The 18,511-nt window shown below is 36.3% G+C and overlaps 2 protein-coding genes across 3 annotated transcripts in view; one reads left to right on the forward strand and one right to left on the reverse strand.

Moving 5' to 3' along the window:
* ANO3 (anoctamin 3) overlaps nt 1-18,511 on the reverse strand; it is a 275,901-nt gene that overhangs the window by 153,843 nt on the left and 103,547 nt on the right. Inside the window, exon 1 of one of the 2 annotated variants that reach the window (XM_060303400.1) lies at nt 5,314-5,409. The exons of the other annotated variant lie outside the window; for it this stretch is intronic. The gene's annotated coding sequence lies outside the window, so the exon portion shown is untranslated. Of the gene's footprint in view, nt 1-5,313; nt 5,410-18,511 lie in introns of those variants that run through there. 2 annotated transcript variants of the gene reach the window in all.
* MUC15 (mucin 15, cell surface associated) overlaps nt 1-18,511 on the forward strand; it is a 107,351-nt gene that overhangs the window by 85,391 nt on the left and 3,449 nt on the right. The gene's annotated exons all lie outside the window — the stretch shown is intronic.

Below are 18,511 nucleotides of genomic sequence, written 5' to 3' on the forward strand. Positions count from 1 at the left end.
ATGTTTTCCTAATATTCTCTTTCATGTTCACTCATTTAACAAGTTTATTGTGAGTTCCTGTTATGAGGCAGGTTCCGTGCAAGGGGCTGATGTAATTACAAAGAAAAATAATCCATGATCCCTATCCTTTGAGAGAGTAATTGAGTCGAGTAGACAGAGAGGACAAGTAATTACAATTTGGTGTGATTTGGGCTGTACGGGGGTGAGTGCAAGAGCTATGAGAACAAAGATAAAGTGACTGTCTGGAGAAGAAAGGAAAAGTCTTCTCTTCAACAAATGGTACTGGAACAACTAGACATGCAAAACAACAAATGCAAAACAAAACAACTAATGGAGACAGACTTTACACTCTTCACGAAAATAATTCCAAATGGATCATAGACCTAAATGTAAAATATGAAACTATAAAACCCTTAGAAGATAACATGGAAGAAAACCTATATGACCTCGGATACGGTGATACCATTTTAGACACAAAACCAAAGACATGATCCCTGAAAGAAATAATGCATAGCTAGACTTCATTAAAATTCTGCTCTGGAAATAGACAATATCAAGAGAATTAGAAGGCAAGGTATAGACTGGGAAGAAATATTTTCAAAAGACATATCTGATAAAGACCTGTTATCCAAAATAAAGAACTTGTGAAACTCAATATAAAAAATCCAATTAAAAATGGTATGTGATCACTTAACAAATACCTTTTCAGAGAAGATCTACAGATGGCAAATAAGTATATGAGAAAATGCTCCACATCATATGCCATCAGGGAAATGCAAATTAAAACAACAATGACGTACCATTACACATCTGTAAGCATGGCCAAAATCTGGAACACTGACAACAGTAATGATGGTGAGGATTGTGGAGCAACAGGAATTCTCACTCATTGCTGGTGAAAATGCAAAATGGTACAGCTACTTTGGAAGACAGTTTGGGAGTTTCTTACAAGACTAAACATAATCTTACCATATGATCCAGAAATTGTGCTCCTTGGTATTTACCCAAAGAAATTGAAAACCTATGTCCACACAAAAACCTGCATGTGGATGTTCATAGTAGCTTTATTAATAATTGCCCCAAATTGGAAGCAACCAAGATGTCCTTCAGCAGGTGAATAGATTAAAAAAACTGTGGTACATCCAGACAATGGAATATTGTTCATCATTAAAAGTAAATGAGTTATAAAGCTATGAAAAAGATATAGAGGGATCTTAAATGGATATTGCTCAGTAAAAGAAACCAATCTGGAAAGCCTATATACTGTATGATCCCACCTATATGACATTCTGGAGAAGACAAAGCTTTGGAAACCACAAAAACACTAAAAATAAGATCTGTGGTTGCTGGCAAGGGGGCAAGAGTAAGGGAGAGATGAATAGGCAGAGCACAGAGGATTTTTAGACAGTGAAAATGCTCTGTATATTACTATAATGCTGTATAAATGTCATTGTACATTTATTCAGCCCATAGAATGTACAATATCAAGAGTGAACCCTAAGGTAAACCGTGGACTTTGGGTGATTATGATGTGCCCATGTAGGTTGACCCTTAGTAAAAAATGTACCATTCTGGTGAGTGATGCTGATAATGGGGGAGACTATGCATGTGTGGGGGCTGGGGGATATGGGAAATCTCTGTTCCTCCCTCTTAATTTTGTTGTAAATCTAAAATTGCTCTAAAAATAGACTTTAAAAAGTGGTATGTGACTTGATTCCTGAAAAATGAATAGAAGAAAGGGGAGAAAACTCTGCATGCAAAGGCACAGGTCATGGAAATGGGAGAGTGTATTCAAGACCTATTAGGGTGTTGGTTGTGTTAGGAGAAATTGGTACCTGAAAGGACTGTCAAAGAACATAAAGGATGAATCTTATGCACTCTAACATTTGAGTCAGAGTTGCTCTTATGTCCCTATTCTTATCCACCCCAACTAACTACAAACTCTTTGATGACTGGAACTATATTCATTTTATATCCACTATACTTTGGATAGTGCTATACCCATATACTTTGTATATATGCATGTGTAGGCACTGACACACACACACACACACACACACACGCACACGAATGACTCAATTAGTCATTCAACTTGTGGTTGTCTTCTCAAAGTCACAGTTTTTTCTTTTCAATGATATATGTGAATTTGGAAATGCTATAATAATGTGCATTTTTTCTTATTGCATAAAAAATAAAGGGAATAAAAAAATCACCTACAGTCCTAGTATACTTGGTGACTCTCTCACACACACAAACAAGTATAATTTTGCTTTCAAACCTGCTTTCTTTTTTCCCTTCTTCACATGTCATTTTAATCAACCTCACTGTGAATTTTTAATAACTGTCATCTCTGTAATCATACATCTATACACGTTTTGATGTTGGAAACTGATGTATCCACCTTAAGTGCAAGCACTCCTGGCTAAACCACCATCATCTCTCAGCTGGGATGCTATAACGCCAGCTTACTTCCATCACTGTTCCCCCCCTGTCATGTACAGAGTGATCTTTTGAAAACAGAAATCTGTTGAAAACCCTTTAAACTTAGAATAAAATCCAGACTCCCCAGCACAGGCCCACTGTAATGGTGTGCTTGCTCACCTCTCTGTCTCCTCTCATTTCGGCCATCCTGGTGTTCAGTCTCTGTGTTCCTGCCACACAGGCTACGTGTCAGTTTCTTTCCCACCTCAGGGCCCTCACCTCATGAGGCACCTCTCTGCCTGGAATGCCTCTTTCTCCCACTCCCCCCCTCGGCTGACTTCTCACCTTTCAGTTCTTGCCTTGAAAACCTTCTGAGGGCTTCCCTGGTGGCGCAGTGGTTGAGAGTCCGCCTGCCGATGCAGGGCACACGGGTTCGTGCCCCGGTCCGGGAAGATCCCACATGCCGCGGAGCGGCTAGGCCCGTGAGCCATGGCCGCTGAGCCTGCGCGTCCGGAGCCTGTGCTCCGCAACGGGAGAGGCCGCAACAGTGAGAGGCCCGCGTACCGCAAAAAAAAACCCCCAAAAAACAAAAAAAAACAACCTTCTGAGAGGTTGCCTTCCTGATCACCCCAAGTAACCCCTCTTCCACTACCTAATGACCCACTCAATGACAACTTGTAAATAGTTATTTACTTGTTGGTTTACTATTTATTTTCTGACTCTACCACTAGATGACTACAAGCTTTGCAAGGGTAGGAATTCTGCCTGTTTTATTCATCAAGGAATATCCAGACTTAGTACAGGGTCTGGCATATGATAGGCTCTCAAAATGCAGAGTACACTGGAGATATTAAGGGAAGACTTAAGGCAGTGGTTCTCAAATGCGGTACTAGTACCAGCAGCATCAACATCACCTGAGAACTTGCTAGAAACACAAATTCTCCGGTCTCAACTGGAATTATTGTTATCAGAAACTCTGGGGTTAGAGCTCTGTCATCTGTTTTTTAATAAGCCCTACAGGTGATTTGGATGTTCCCAGTCTGACAACCACTGTTGTAAGGTATCTGTTTAGAAAAAGAAACATACATATTTTGTTTAAAACTTCCCACAGCTAAAATTTCTTGGGATGTGAAATTTGAACCTTAAATATCACCAAATGTCATCTCTCATTTATTGAGAAAAAAATGCCCACAGATAATTTTAAAAAATATTGTAACCTGACAATTAGTGAAGTTTTGCTTATAGTTTTGCTTTTAAGATAATAAAATACACATATTCTTATGAATATCAAGTAAAATTACGCAGCATATACTCTTCCCTGAAAAGAGTCCTCAAATATAAAGCTTCTTTCCTATTGATGGCTGAGTATTAATTCCGTTAAAATCAGGTATAATTATGGAAAAGTACATTTCCTACTTCTCTCAAGATGGTTCAAACAATGAATTGTTCTGAATGATGTATCAAACGCTTGGTCTTCGAGGTGAATTTTTCCACTAGTGACTTCAGTTATTTTATTTAAGGGGAATCAGTTTTTCACATTTGGAGTGTCCTATGGAATGCAGCCGGTTCATTGAGCAGCACAGTATCAATGGAATTGCAAAGAAGATCGAAAATTAATCATTGAAGTTGAGACTTCAGATTGGATCCAAAACACCTGACCTGCATAACTGGATAATTGTGACTCTCAATACCATAGAATAAGGCATATACCCATAGAAAGAATACAAATTATGAAGCAGGTATAAATATTCTTTTCAGAAGTTAAAAAGGAACCAAAGGGAAGAGAGAAACAAAATACTGATTGTAATTCTATAATGTAACAGGCATTAAACTAAGTGCTGTTTCTTTAGACTATCTTGTATTATTCTCTCTCTACCCATTTTTATTTGCTTAAAATCAAAGTTTTTCTGTTTTTTCTAATGAAAACCAAAAGCCAAGCCTTTCTAAGTAGAATAGTCTATGATGGAGCAGACTGTGGTTTTCTATTGGGTTCTCAATGAAATAAATACTTTTTTAATATGTGACCTTTAAATATAATCAATCTTAGTGAAAGTAATTTACCGAGGATACATTTAAGTATACTTTCCTGCTCACTGATTTTTATATTTTAAATACTATATGATGAATCTTTTAAGTACTTATTTTTCTCAAAGAAAAGAACACTTATTTCCATATCAGTGATTATCTATTTTAGGTGATTTAACCTTGAATGCAGATTTAGAAGTTGAACCTCTGTTCTCCAAAGGGAAGCAGTTGACATTTTTAAAACAAATGAAAATAAAGCCTTCAGAATGGGACAAATTAATTAATTTTATCACCTTAAAAGCATAAGAAAATAAAGACGGCAGGTTGAAAAACATTTTGTTCCCTAGTTTAAATCACAATAAATTTCATAGTTGTGTCACTTATTTATTTTAACATTTAATGTTATAAGATATGTTTCTTTAAATTCAGATATTTTCTCAGATATTCTACTTTGACTGAAATTATTTACTAAAGCATCTTGTATAATAATTTCTTAAGAACATCTTAAAAAGACATACTTTTACAAGTGATCATATTTCATGTATTTCTGAATCAAGAACAAATTTTAGAGTAGAACTGGTAAATACCTATTTCATTGAAACCAAAAATCAGATGACTTAAAAATAGTCAAAACTTCAGAGAGGCAGCATCTGTTATGTGAGATAAACACTGATGCTTAAAATATAACAATTTAGATCATATATTTCTTATTTTTAAAAATACATTTCTAGTATTTTGAAAAAACAGATACACTTATCTCCAATTCTGAAATCAATATCTATTATTCTTAGCTGGCTTCTTACATATTTTTAAGAAAACAGAAAAGTAAAAGAGAATTTCTAGATTGATATATTTATTTAAACATACCACAGTCAGAGCTCTGGGTTCAGCTGCATTTGGAATCCTTCATTGCTGACAACAGAGTTTCAAATGACAATCTTCTTTGACACACTCTTCAGCATGACAACAGAAAGTTCTCTCTTCCACCACCTGCTTTTCCCATTAGCTAGTGTTACATACTGAATGCTGCACAAAGCATTTGACTGGAGGGTTTTTAGACAACTCTTTAAATGCCTGAGTCTGAATAATGATTAAAAGAAAAAAAAAGATAACTCATCTCTTCATAAGAACTCCTGTATTGTTTTTTATTACTTTATTTTAAGTGGGGTGTTTATGGGGTCGGGTAGGGGGCTGCCTTCATGTGCCCTTGTTTAATAGTGTCTATGTATGATTCACCTAAGTGGCATTTAGTCATATAATGTCAGTGACATTTTGATGATTTTACTGTCAATTTTTAATAATCTATTGCATATTCTTAGGTTATTTGAATTAGTTGGGCAGTTTAACATAAAAGGTGGGAGGTATGTTTCAGTCTGAATAATAGTGGTCTGACAAACAAAAAGCTTTTATTGGTGAACCAGGTAATGTTTTTTTATAGAATGGGTTTACTAGGATTGCCTATATATTTTTTCAGCTTTTCATGTAAATTGTCTCATTTTCTTTTTCACTAGAGAAAGTTTCAATAGTAACATCTGTAATTTCTGAAAACTCCTACAACTGTTAAACTTGATATTGCATCATATTGGTTCTGGGCTGCATATAATGAAAGCAATAGAAGTAACTGCTATCTAAAAAGAAACAAACTAATAAATAAAATTGAAAAATTTTGCCCCTTTGTGGTTAACATTCACATGATGCAATGCAACAGAGGGTTACATTTATTTTTGTCAGGAAAACCTCCACAGGATAGTTTGTAATTGGGACTGACAAGACATTGAACTAAGAATCAGCCACTCAGGCTTCCCTGGTGGCGCAGTGGTTGAGAGTCTGCCTGCCGATGCAGGGGACGCGGGTTCGTGCCCCAGTCCAGGAAGATCCCACATGCCGTGGAGCGGCTGGGCCCGTGAGCCATGGCCGCTGAGCCTGCGCGTCCGGAGCCTGTGCTCCGCAACGGGAGAGGCCACAGCAGTGAGAGGCCCACGTACCGCAAAAGGAAAAAAAAAAAAAAAAAAAAAAGAATCAGCCACTTAATAGATATGACCTTGAATTAATCAGCATGCTAAAAACTGATTTTCCAGTTAGGCCCACATAACAGAACATTTTAATTTCACACAAGAGTTTGGAACCTTTAAACAACAAATGGTAGATTACTGTCATCCCCGTGTCTAAACTACCTGTGGCATCAAGGGATTAATAAAATCATACAGGTCTCCATGACTGCGACCCTCATCTGGAATCGTGATTTTCGTCTTGCAGAGAAGTCAACAGCCACAAAACAACTTTTTAAAAATCCACAAGCTTCAGAAGTTATTTAATAAACACAACAGTGCTTTATTTTTGTTGATATTTCCCTTTGAAAATAGTGATAGTTGCTCAGAATAGTCACATTTTGATGGACTCATTTGGTGGCATTAAGAAGTCTGTAGGCCAATGTGAATGGAGGCAAAGGACATGAGGAAGTGAAGGGCTATAAGCAGCAGGGAAGGGATGAGTATCTCACAATTGATTAGGATTTGAGCACAGGAACCTCAATTTTGTACTTTCTTCTTAAACATAAAACATTGAGGAAAGCACGATACTCATGGTCCCTAGTGAACATGAGAATTCCTGAGGGATGCAACCATGTTCTCTTACTACCTGATGTGCTTGTCTCATGGCCTCTACAGGCCCTTTTGTGCACCTCCAATGTACTTGGCATAGCGCAGTGCTTAACAGTGTGGTGGTCTCTATATACTTCCTGCCTTACCTAGCTGTATGAGAACAGGGATACTTAGCCATTCCAAGGCTCCATTTCCTCACCTATGAAAAGGGGATGAAAATATACCCTACTTTTTAGAGATGTGATTATAAGTGAATACAGGTCATCAATAAAATCCCTGAAGGGTCCTTAATAAATGTTAGCGGTTGTAATTATTTAATATTATTATTAATGTTCTGACTCCCAATCCAGTGTTCCTTCTGCTACATACACAAACTGGAGAGAGCGTTGAGGTAGCAGATTAATGAAGTAGATTTGACTTCTACTATGTTCAAATGACATTAGTTTTGATCTGATTCTATTGGCTGCCTTCATTTCTCAGCAGGTAGAGAACTGATTTGATGTGAGCCTATCACTGACTGAATGTATAAATATGAAGTAGAACAATTATCTGCACCATTTAACTGGTGTGCCCACGCATTAACTTACTGAATTTACTTTCACATCCCATAAACATAAGTAAAATTTCTGCAGACAAGTTATTGCAGCTCTCATTTTAGAGCTAAAGTCCTCCAGGGAAGCTTAGGCGGTCTCCCAAGACGCGCTAAATACTCACGGGGAAAACCAGCAAGCTGGAGATTCAGGAAGCCTCTTCTGTGTCTAATTACCAAGACATTAGTTCCAGGAGACAGAAAACATCTTATGGCATCTTGTTGTTTGTTTTCTGGTATTGGTTATGAAATAAGCCTTCCTATATAGGTACATTTTTTCCTATATAGTCTTCGAGGGAACAAAGACATGGATCCTGACAAATCCATCCCTCACCTAAATCTACTCTCATAATTAACGTCCCCGTGTCTTGATTTCCTAGTCTCCTGCTCTAGACATAGTTGTAGGGGCTTTTGTGGAGGAGGGGAGTAGAGTTCTTTTTTTCCTGATTTACAAGGGTAGTTCCTACACTGTGTAGCAGATGCAGTTGAAAATATTTAGTCTACTGATTATTGTGGAATATCAAGGAGTATACACATTCTCCCTCGTGGCTACTTTTGCTAGAAATATTATTTGTAACCAACTCCCTGTAAATTTTTACTTTTTTGATACACGAGTAAATTACAACAGCTCAGTCCACTCCTGGATGCTGTGGGTTAGCCACACAATAATAAAATACAGAACTGCCTACTTCAGAGCAACATTTCAGGGGTTTTGAAAGATATGATTTAATATATGTGAGTGTATTTCTTACAGTTAACTATTGAGCAGGAGTCAGAAAAGCATAGGAGTCAAAGAGACATGCTACAATCCAGCTCTGCTCCTGCCTAGCTCAGAGACTGGGTAAGAAACTTACCTCTTTAAACCTTATTTTCTTCATTAGTAAAATGAGACTACCACTACTTACTTTCATTGAGTTATTATGAGAATTAAATTAGATAATGCATATGTATATATAAAGCTTCCGGTGTGTAAGTGATGAATACTTACTAGGGGAAAACCTAAAATGCTATTTAATGAAGGTTAACAGACTGAAAAGGTGAAATCCTGAATTGTTCTTGTTTCACTAGTATAGCAAAGTGGAAAAGCAGTTTTGGAAAATAGAACCATCTTATTTCAAATCCTGGATCAGCCATTTACCTGCTGTGTGAGATTTTAAAATGGGAATGATAATATTGTAATATTTACTTATGGCTTAAATTTAAGAATACATGAAGTAAACTTGAAGTCATGTGAATTTGATCAATTGGTGTAATTTTTTGTATACAATTCTAATAATTTTATCCATGAAAAAGAGCTAGATTATTTTTATACAGTTGGTATCAAACAGCACATATTGTTTTTTTTTAAAACCACCTTCCTATTATATAATCATACACTGCAATCATTTCCCATCATCCTTAAATAATTTGGGGACTTATTTTTCAACATAGTATCACCTTGTTTAAAGGCATTCATACTTTTAATTTCATCTTGATCCTTTAAGTGCTTTATCTTCCCTCCCCCACAAGTCTGTCACTCACAGTGTGAGAAATATCTTTACACAAAATTATTTGGGCTAACATCTAGTTACATTTCCTGAATAGATTTCTAGAAGTGGGTCAAAAGGAAAGATTATTTTAAGGTTTTTAATCCTTATTGTTAAATTACTTTCCAGAAAATTTGGATCAATATACATACCTACCAGCAAGAAATAAAAGCAACAGTTTATAGTGTCAATTCTGAGTTTTAGATTTAAAAACAATTATAATTTGGTTTAAAAAAAGTTGCTTACATTTGTATTTCTGCAATTACTAGTACTGCTAATCATTTTACATGTTAAAATTATATTGTTTTTTAATGATATTTTTTACTCTTGCATTCATTAATTATATTATTATGATGTCTTTGTAGAATAAGAACATTAACCACCCTTTGGTATATTCTTTTTTTTAAAGTAATTAATTAATTAATTTATTTATTTATTTTTGGCTGTGTTGGGTCTTTGGTGCTGCACACAGGCTTTCTCAAGTTGTGGAGAGTGGGGGCTACTCTTCATTGTGGTGCGCAGGCTTCTCATTGCGGTGGCTTCTCTTGTTGCAGAGCATGGGCGTTAGGCGTGAGCGCTTCAGTAGTTGTGGCTCATGGGCTCTAGAGTGCTGGCTCAGTAGTTGTGGCGCACAGGCTTAGTTGTCCCGCGGCATGCGGTATCTTCCCAGACCAGGGTTTGAACCCGTGTCCTCTGCCTTGGCAGGCGGATTCTTAACCACCGTGCCACCAGGGAAGCTCTCCTTTGGTATATTCTAGTATGTCAGCTCATCATCACATCTTAAGTTTATCTCTTACTTCTTAATTTTATTGTAATTTTGATACTGGTTAGTATCTAAATAGCTCTATCAAGATTTCCATGATTAATTTTATTGTTGGTGTAGACAAGTCATTTAGAAATTACATTCTTCTAGCTTGTGATTAGAAAAAAATGCTAATTTTATTTTTACATATTAATTTTGAATTGATTAACTATCTTCAGTTCATTTTGGTGTAAGATGTGAGGTAGGCATCTGAAAACATTTTAACTCCTACCAAATTATTGATCAGTTATTGTAAGAACATTTGTACATTATTATTATTATTATTTTTTTTTTTTGCAGTACGCGGGCCTCTCACTGTTGTGGCCTCTCCCTTTGCGGAGCACAGGCTCCGGACGCACAGGCTCAGCGGCCATGGCTCACGGGCCCAGCCACTCCACGGCATGTGGTATATTCCCGGACCGGGGCACGAACCTGTGTCCCCTGCATCGGCAGGTGGACTCCCAACCACTGCGCCACCAGGGAAGCCCTGCACATTATTTTTAAGATCAGTATTTCTTTACAATTTGAAATGCTACTTTTATCATAATACACACATGCACACACATTTGGGTTTAAGCAATCCATAGATAATGTGGAGTGATTCTGGAAAATCTTACGCTAAATCTTTGGGAAAACACACACTAGCAATTAGCTAGTGTAGAACATTTTCTAGGGAGGGCTTCTGATGGTCAAGGTAGGCAATTAAATGGTACCAGGGAGGGAGTTGCTTCCTATGGCTACAGGGAAGATATGCCTTCCTCAGTATCAAAGATTTTGTAGACAAGACCAGGTATCCTTTTGGTTGCTTAAAAAGGAGTCTTCTTACTACTAGGCAAGAAGATAAATTTAAAACACTAGCTAAAAAGATTAAGCAACCAAGATGATTCGCTGGATGTCCCATGTTTATATAAAAATTAAATATTTAGGATACCATTTCCCACAGTGAAATTATCAAATATAAATATGAAAGTATTATTTCAGGTCCTAAGTTAGGGAGATATTAACATTTTCTTTAGAAACTATCTCAATAAATGCAAATAAATAGTATTTAATTTCACGTATAATTCTGTCAATTGAAGCAGCCATATAGGGCCAAGTTTAGTCATTTATCTTGTAGTTTAAGTTAACGTTATCTTACATTTGCTGGGAAAAAGTATGCAAGTTCAGAATATCAGTATATGTATGTGATTTGGAGGCAAAGAACCACTGAGCCAAATTAAACAGTTGCCAATGCCCATGTGAAAGGTGCATTGTAGAAGACTACAGAGGCCATCTCCCTGCACCTTTGCCATCACATGATCTGTGTATCCATTCTTAAGAGAAAATTATTCCTGTTACCAGTTTAGTTAAAGATGAACACCATCTACCAATTCCAGGTGACACAGTCAAATTGAATAGCCTTGTGATTTAAATTTAATGAGCTGCTAAAATATCCATATCAAGATTTTCCTGGTCTATGACCTCTTTCCTGACTTGATACCCAATGTCGAGAAGTCACTGTAATTTGGAGTATAGATTTATATTCCCAGACATTATTAGCACATCTGTAGTTATTTTTGGCATCCTGAGGGACAGTAGCAGCAGCAAACTCTTCATTAATGTCTAGTACACAAGCCATGGATTTTGCTTCACAGTTTTGCTCCTTTTAACCTAGATTAATTATAGACATTCCCTGTCCACATCTAGAAGCCTCAGCTGGTATGTAGGACATGACTCCTTGATGGAGAGAGGGATTTTGTTTCTCAGTACCATCCAGTTGGTTATAGGACCTTATCTTCAAGTGTTATTCACAGTGCTATCTATACTAATGAGACAGAGAAAGGCAATATATATCCAAACTATCTTAAAAACAATCCCTCTCTCTGACTTGCTTGCAGTCAGCTCAGGAGCTCCAGTCTATGAATTCATAGAATTGTTCCTTTTCTCACATTACATTATACATTTGCTTCCTCAGTTTTCTTGTCCACACATGTGTTACAGAATCTTTTTGTCAAAATGCTAGAAAGGAAATAAACTTGCCTTTAAAAAAGTTAGTTCTTCACCAATTTTAATGGGTGTTTGGGACACTGCTAATGATACACATATGGTTCAACTGAAGGTAATCTTGGAATTCTGCACTTATTTAAAGGTATAAAAAACTACTTTTGTAAATAGAGTTTAAAAAAAGATAATTTCAGAAAGTTTTAGATGCCTAGATTTTATGCAATTTAGGTTATGACATTTAAAATATACTCAGGATCTATAGAGTTAAATGGATAATATGAGTATCTGTGGAAAACTCAGGGACAATTTTGCAAATCTTCCCATTCTTGTGATGAAGAATTCACTATATATTAACAATCATTGGTATCAGCAAATATGATATTCTCTAACATTTATGGCTGTCTCCATTATCTATTGCTGAGAAATAAACCATCCCCAATAATGATTCCCCACAGAATCATTATTTAGCTCATGATTCTGTGAATAGGTTGGGTCCAGTTGTGCAGTTCTTCTGGTCTCAGCTAGACCTTCTTATGGGTCTGAGTTTCCTGGTCTTTGCCACTGGATTTTCTCACATCTCTGTCTCAGTTGGGGCAACTGGACTCACTAGGCTCTGGTCCACATGGCCTTATCTTCCTGCAGGATAGCTCTGACTTATTCAAATGGTAGAGGAAGAGGCCCAAGAGGAATAATGGGAATGCAAGGTCTTTCGAGTTCAAGGTTCAGCACTGGCACATTGTCACTTCTGCAGCCATCTATCGGTCAAAGCAAGGCCCAAGGCCAGTCTAACAGAGTCAAACTCTTGGATGGGAGGACCTGCGAAGTCTCATTGAAAACAAAGTAGATATAGGGAAGAGAGAAGGGCTGTGGCCAATTTTTCTATCTATTGCAATGCCCATGAGATACTTAAATATGGCTTTTACTATAAAGCTTGAGGCTAAATAAATCTAGACTTACCCCATATTTAGTATCATCTCTAATTTCTAGAGCCTCTTAGCTTTTTCCATGTACACATATGCCCACCTCCTGAACTGTATTACATGGAAATCAAGACCTGTCCATGTTTGCCATCTTTCTCTGTTCTCTGTCCTATAGTGTCAAACTTTACTCACAGTGGGTTCCAAATAAATGAAAAATGTCCTATTAATTTATCAATATCACTTCATCATATTAGATATCAGCATCACAGATGAGTTTAATCTCTAAAATATTAAACAATTTTAGTATAAATGATATGTGCTAAAAGTTAATGATTTGAAGCAAAATATTCTAAAGACAATTCATTGATCTGAGTTCAATTTTAGAGCAAACTGTAGTGTCTTGTAAATATTTGGCTTATAAAATTATCATAAGCAGTGGATATATGATCAAAATAAAATTCACCACACTGATTCGAGATCATTAAGGAAATTTTGCACAATGACTGATAAATGAAATTCTCAAGCAGATGTAAAGTCTATCTACACAATGCCCAGTACTCTAGTCAGATGCATTTCTATATTTGTTTGTTTATACTGTTGATAAATTCAACAGAGTTTCTTCATAATTTCAAAGTAAGATACTACTTTGATAGATATGGAGTTATCTCCTAGAACCTAGTTTATAGCTGATGACAAATCTTATTAGAAAGCTGTATTTGTTTTCTGTAATGCAATACTTGCATTACTTACAATGTAGTTTACATTAGGAGTTATTTTCCTCTGTGAGTCTTTGCTCCCTTCCTGTTGACTCTTTATAAAATTGCTTTGGCATCTCTAAAAGGTCATCTCTAAAATGTAACCAAATAACTATTGTGAAGAAATAAAATATCAGTTACATTGTATAATATGCATGGGACAGGTTGCAACCAGTACAATTATCCCAAGCAAATAATGTGAGGCACAGATAATCAGGTATGCAATTAGATACATACAGATTAATACATGCTAATTTAAACCATATGAAAGTTGCCATTTTGTAGGTCACAAGTGAATGAACATTGTCAATTTCATAAGCCAAACCTTAAAATACACACACATATAAATGTGTGTACACATATATATATGCGTATCATTTAATGATGGGATGGAATAAGAGGAAGGTCAGCAAAGTTATAAATTGAAGGTTATCCAGATACTAGGTCAAACAGTAGATATATAGGTCATTGCTTTTTTGAGGTTCTCTCTGATAAATGTACATAAAGACTATATCTAAGATTATTTTGCCCTTCACTTATAGGTAAGCTTTGCAAGCAGGTAGCCTAGTTAAATGGATTTTAAATATCTTTTTTTTTTTTTTTGGAATAGAACCATTTGTGCAAATTGGATTTGTGCTGCACCCTAACCTATGAAATGGATAAAAGTGGACATATTTATATAGACACTAAAAGAGTGAATCCAAAAGCATCTAGGTGATGCATTACATTTTCAAATTTGAATAGAAGTGCAGTAAGACTAACAGGACATTAGGCTAGGATTTCTTGGATTGAACAGCTGTGGTATGTTACCATCATCACACATTATTCTCTTATTTTTCTGTCAAGAACAAAACATGCATGCAGGTTTAACTATTTCTTCTTAACTTTACTATTCTAAAGTTCAAGTCAGTCAAAGCAAGATTTGGGAAATGGCTACTGTTGAGCAGAAATGAAGTGGCGGGTATCATTGGTGGCATGTGCTAAATTTTAGAGAAGCTGATAACACAAATTTTACTTAATCTTAGTTCATTTTCTAATTATGTGAAACATATCGTGTTTGTCTTCCCATTCACTGGTGCAATAAGTACCTTAAGGAACAACATCTGCTTTTTCTCAACTTTTCTTATAATTTGTCTCAGGCTCAGGTCTCTTGAAACAATGCTTTACAGATAGGAGAGACTCTCCTATGCCAATCAGAGAGACATAGGGAGGCAGATGAAGTAAACAGAGAGAGAGAAACTCCTGATCTGTGAAGATAACCTAAGTATTATCAGCATAAAATTGTAAACCCACTTTAACAAAACCAAACCAAAGAGGAATGAATAAATCTCACACAAACATTTATTTCTGTATCTACTTACTACAGTTCAGAATCATTATAAGAGTAATGTTTAAATTGTGCCATATTTCTTCACTAACACATTGATGGTGACTAATGAAGGGATTTGAAAAATTAATCCAGGTCAAACTAAATCAAACATCACAGAAAAAGATATTTTCAGGGAAGTGATTATTGGCTATTGTCCATGCAGTGATAACCAAAAGCTAAGTCATTCCTTGGGTTAAATTGCATTTAATATCCAAATTTCTTTTAAAAAGTCATTCCCACTTTAATCAATAAGAAGCAATTTTTAAAAAGTGAGCTTGGACTGAGTCAGAATTTCTATTGAAAAGTATCAAAAGGGGATGGTATTCGGTGCTGGATGACCATATTCAGATGCTTTGAAGAATCCGCAAGAGAATTTTAGGAATGGTGGGATTGCTGGAGCCAGGGATTTTTAAAACGAAACCCCAACCCAGGGACTCATTTGCTGATGAACTATAGTTTCAATGAGGTGTTCTCAACCTCCAAGTTGTTATAAAAACCTTCCATATAGTTCAATATCTGTAAACCAATCAATGTGATACACCACATTAACAAACTGAAAAATAAAAATCATATGATCAGCTCCATAGATTCAGCAAAAGCTTTCAACAAAATTCAACATCCATTTATGATAAAAACTCCTACCAGGGACTTGCTGGTGGTACAGTGGTTAAGAAGCTGCCTGCCAATGCGGGGAACATGGGTTCGAGCCCTGGTCTAGGAAGATTCCACATGCCGCAGAGCAACTAAGCCCATGCACCACAAGTACTGAGCCTGTGTTCTAGAGTCCAGGAGCCACAACTACTGAGCCCGCATGTCACAACTACTGAAGCCCACGCGCCTAGAGCCTGTGCTCCGCAACAAGAGAAGCCACCGCAATGAGAAGCCTGCACACTACAACGAAGAGTAGCCCCCACTTGCCGCAACTAGAGAATGCCCGCACACAGCAATGAAGACCCAATGCAGCCAAAAATAAATAAATAAATAAATCTACTAAAAGAATAAGAATAAAAAATAAAACCTCCCACCAAAATGGGTATAGAGGGAACATACTTCAATATATATGACAAACCTACAGCTAACATCATACTCAACAATGAAAAGCCGAAAGCATTGATTCTAAGATCAGGGACAAGACAAGGCTGCTCATTCTCACCACTTTTATTCAACGTAGTATTGGAAGTCCTAGCTGCAGCAATCAGAAAATAAAAATAAATAAACGGAATCCAAATTGGAAAGGAAGAAGTAAAACTACCAATATTTGCAGGTGATATGATACTGTACATAGAAAATCCTAAAGATACCACCCAAAAAAACTACTAGAACTCATCAATGAATTCTGAAAAGTTGCAGGATACAAAATTAATATATGGAAATATGTTGCATTTCTATACACTAACAACAAACTACCAGAAAGAGAAATTTTAAAAAATCACATTTACAACTGCATCAAAAAGAATAAAACACCTAGGAATAAATCTACCTAACAGTGTAAAAGGCTTATAATTGTAAAGCTGACACTGATGAAAGTAATTGAAGGCCACACAAACAGATGGAAAGTTATACAATGCTCATGGATTGAAAGAATTAATATTGTTAAAATGACCATAGGGCTTCCCTGGTGGCGCAGTGGTTGAGAGTCCGCCTGCTGATGCACGGGACACGGGTTTGTACCCCGGTCCGGGAGGATCCCACGTGCCGCAGAGCGGCTGGGCCCGTGAGCCATGGCCACTGAGCCTGTGCGTCCGGAGCCTGTGTTCCACAATGGGAGAGGCCACAACAGTGAGAGGCTCGCGTACCACAAAAAAAAAAAAAAAAAAAAAAAAAAAAGACCATACTAATCAAGGCATTCTATGGATTCAATGCAACCCCTATCAAAATATCAATGGCATTTTTCACAGAACTAGAATAAATAATTCTAAAATATGTATGGAAACATAAAAGACCCCAAATAGCCAAAAACAATCTTGAGAAAGAAAAGCTGGAGTTATCATGCTATGTGATTTCAAACTATAGTACAAAGCTAAAATAATCAAAACAGTATGGTACTGGCACAAAAACAGACACACAGATCAATGGAACAGAATAGACAGCCCAGTAATTAACCCACACTTGTATGGGCAATGATTCTGTGACAAAGGAAACAAGAATATACAATGGGAAAAGACAGTCTCTCCAATAAATGATGTTGGGAAAACTGGACAACTACATGCAAAAAAATTAAACTGGACTGCTTTCTCACACCATGCACAAAAATAAATTAAAATGAATTAAAGACTTAAATGTAAGACCTGAAGCCATGAAACTTCTAGGACAAAATATAGGCAGTATGTTCTTTGACATCAGTCTCAACAATATTTTCTGAATATGTCTCCTTAGGCAAGGGAAACAAAATAAAAAATAAACAAATGGGACTACATTATATTAAAAAGCTTTTGCACAGTAAAATAAACTATCAACAAAATAAAAAGGCTACCTACTGAATGAGAGAAGACATTTGCAAACAATATTTCCAATAAGTGGTTAATATCCAAAATACACAAAGAACTCATATCAAAAAAACAAAAAAATCCTGTTAAAAAATGGGCAGAGGATTTGAATAGACATTTTTCCAAAGAAGACATACAGATGGCCAACAGGTACATGAAAAGATACTCAGCATCAGTAATTATCAGAGAAATGCAGATCAAAATGACAATGAGATATCACCTCACACATGTCAGAATGGCTGTTAGCAAAAAGACAACAAATAACAATTGTTGGCAAGAATGTGGGGAAAAGGGGACACTTGTGCACTTTTATTGGAAATGTAAACTGGTGCAGCTACTATGGGAAAACAGTATGGAGACTCCTCAAAAAATTTAAAATCGAACTGCCATATGATACAGCAATACCACTCCTGGGTATTTGCCTGAAGAAAACAAAAACACTAATTAGAAAAGATATATGCACCCCTATGTTCATTGCACCCTTATTTACAATTGCCAAGATGTGGAAGCAACCTACATGCCCATCAATAGATGAATGGATAATGAAGATGTGGTATATATATTATATGGAATACTACTTAACCATAAGAAGAATGAAATCTTGCCATTTGTGACAACATGGATGGACCTAGAGGGTATTATGCTTAGTGAAATAAGTCAGACAGAGAAAGAAAAATACTGTATGATTTCACTTATATGTGGAATCTAAAAAACAAAACAAATGAACAAATATAAAACAGAAACAGAGCTATAGATAGAACAAACAGGTGGTTGCCAGACAGGAAGGGGATGAGGGGAGGAAAGAAATAAGTGAGGGAGATTAAGAGGTACAAACTTCCAGTTGAAAAATAAATGAGTCATGGGTATGAAATATACAGTGTGGGGAATATAGTCAATAAGTATGTAATATCTTTATAAGGTGACATATCATAACTAGACTTATCATGGTGATCATTTTGAAACGTATAAAAATACCAAATCACTGTTGTGTAATAGAAACCAACATCACGTTGTAGGTCAGTCATACTTTAAAAA

This window comes from Globicephala melas, chromosome 8 (assembly GCF_963455315.2).
Source record: "Globicephala melas chromosome 8, mGloMel1.2, whole genome shotgun sequence".
In the NCBI taxonomy this organism is placed as follows: Eukaryota; Metazoa; Chordata; class Mammalia; order Artiodactyla; family Delphinidae; genus Globicephala; species Globicephala melas.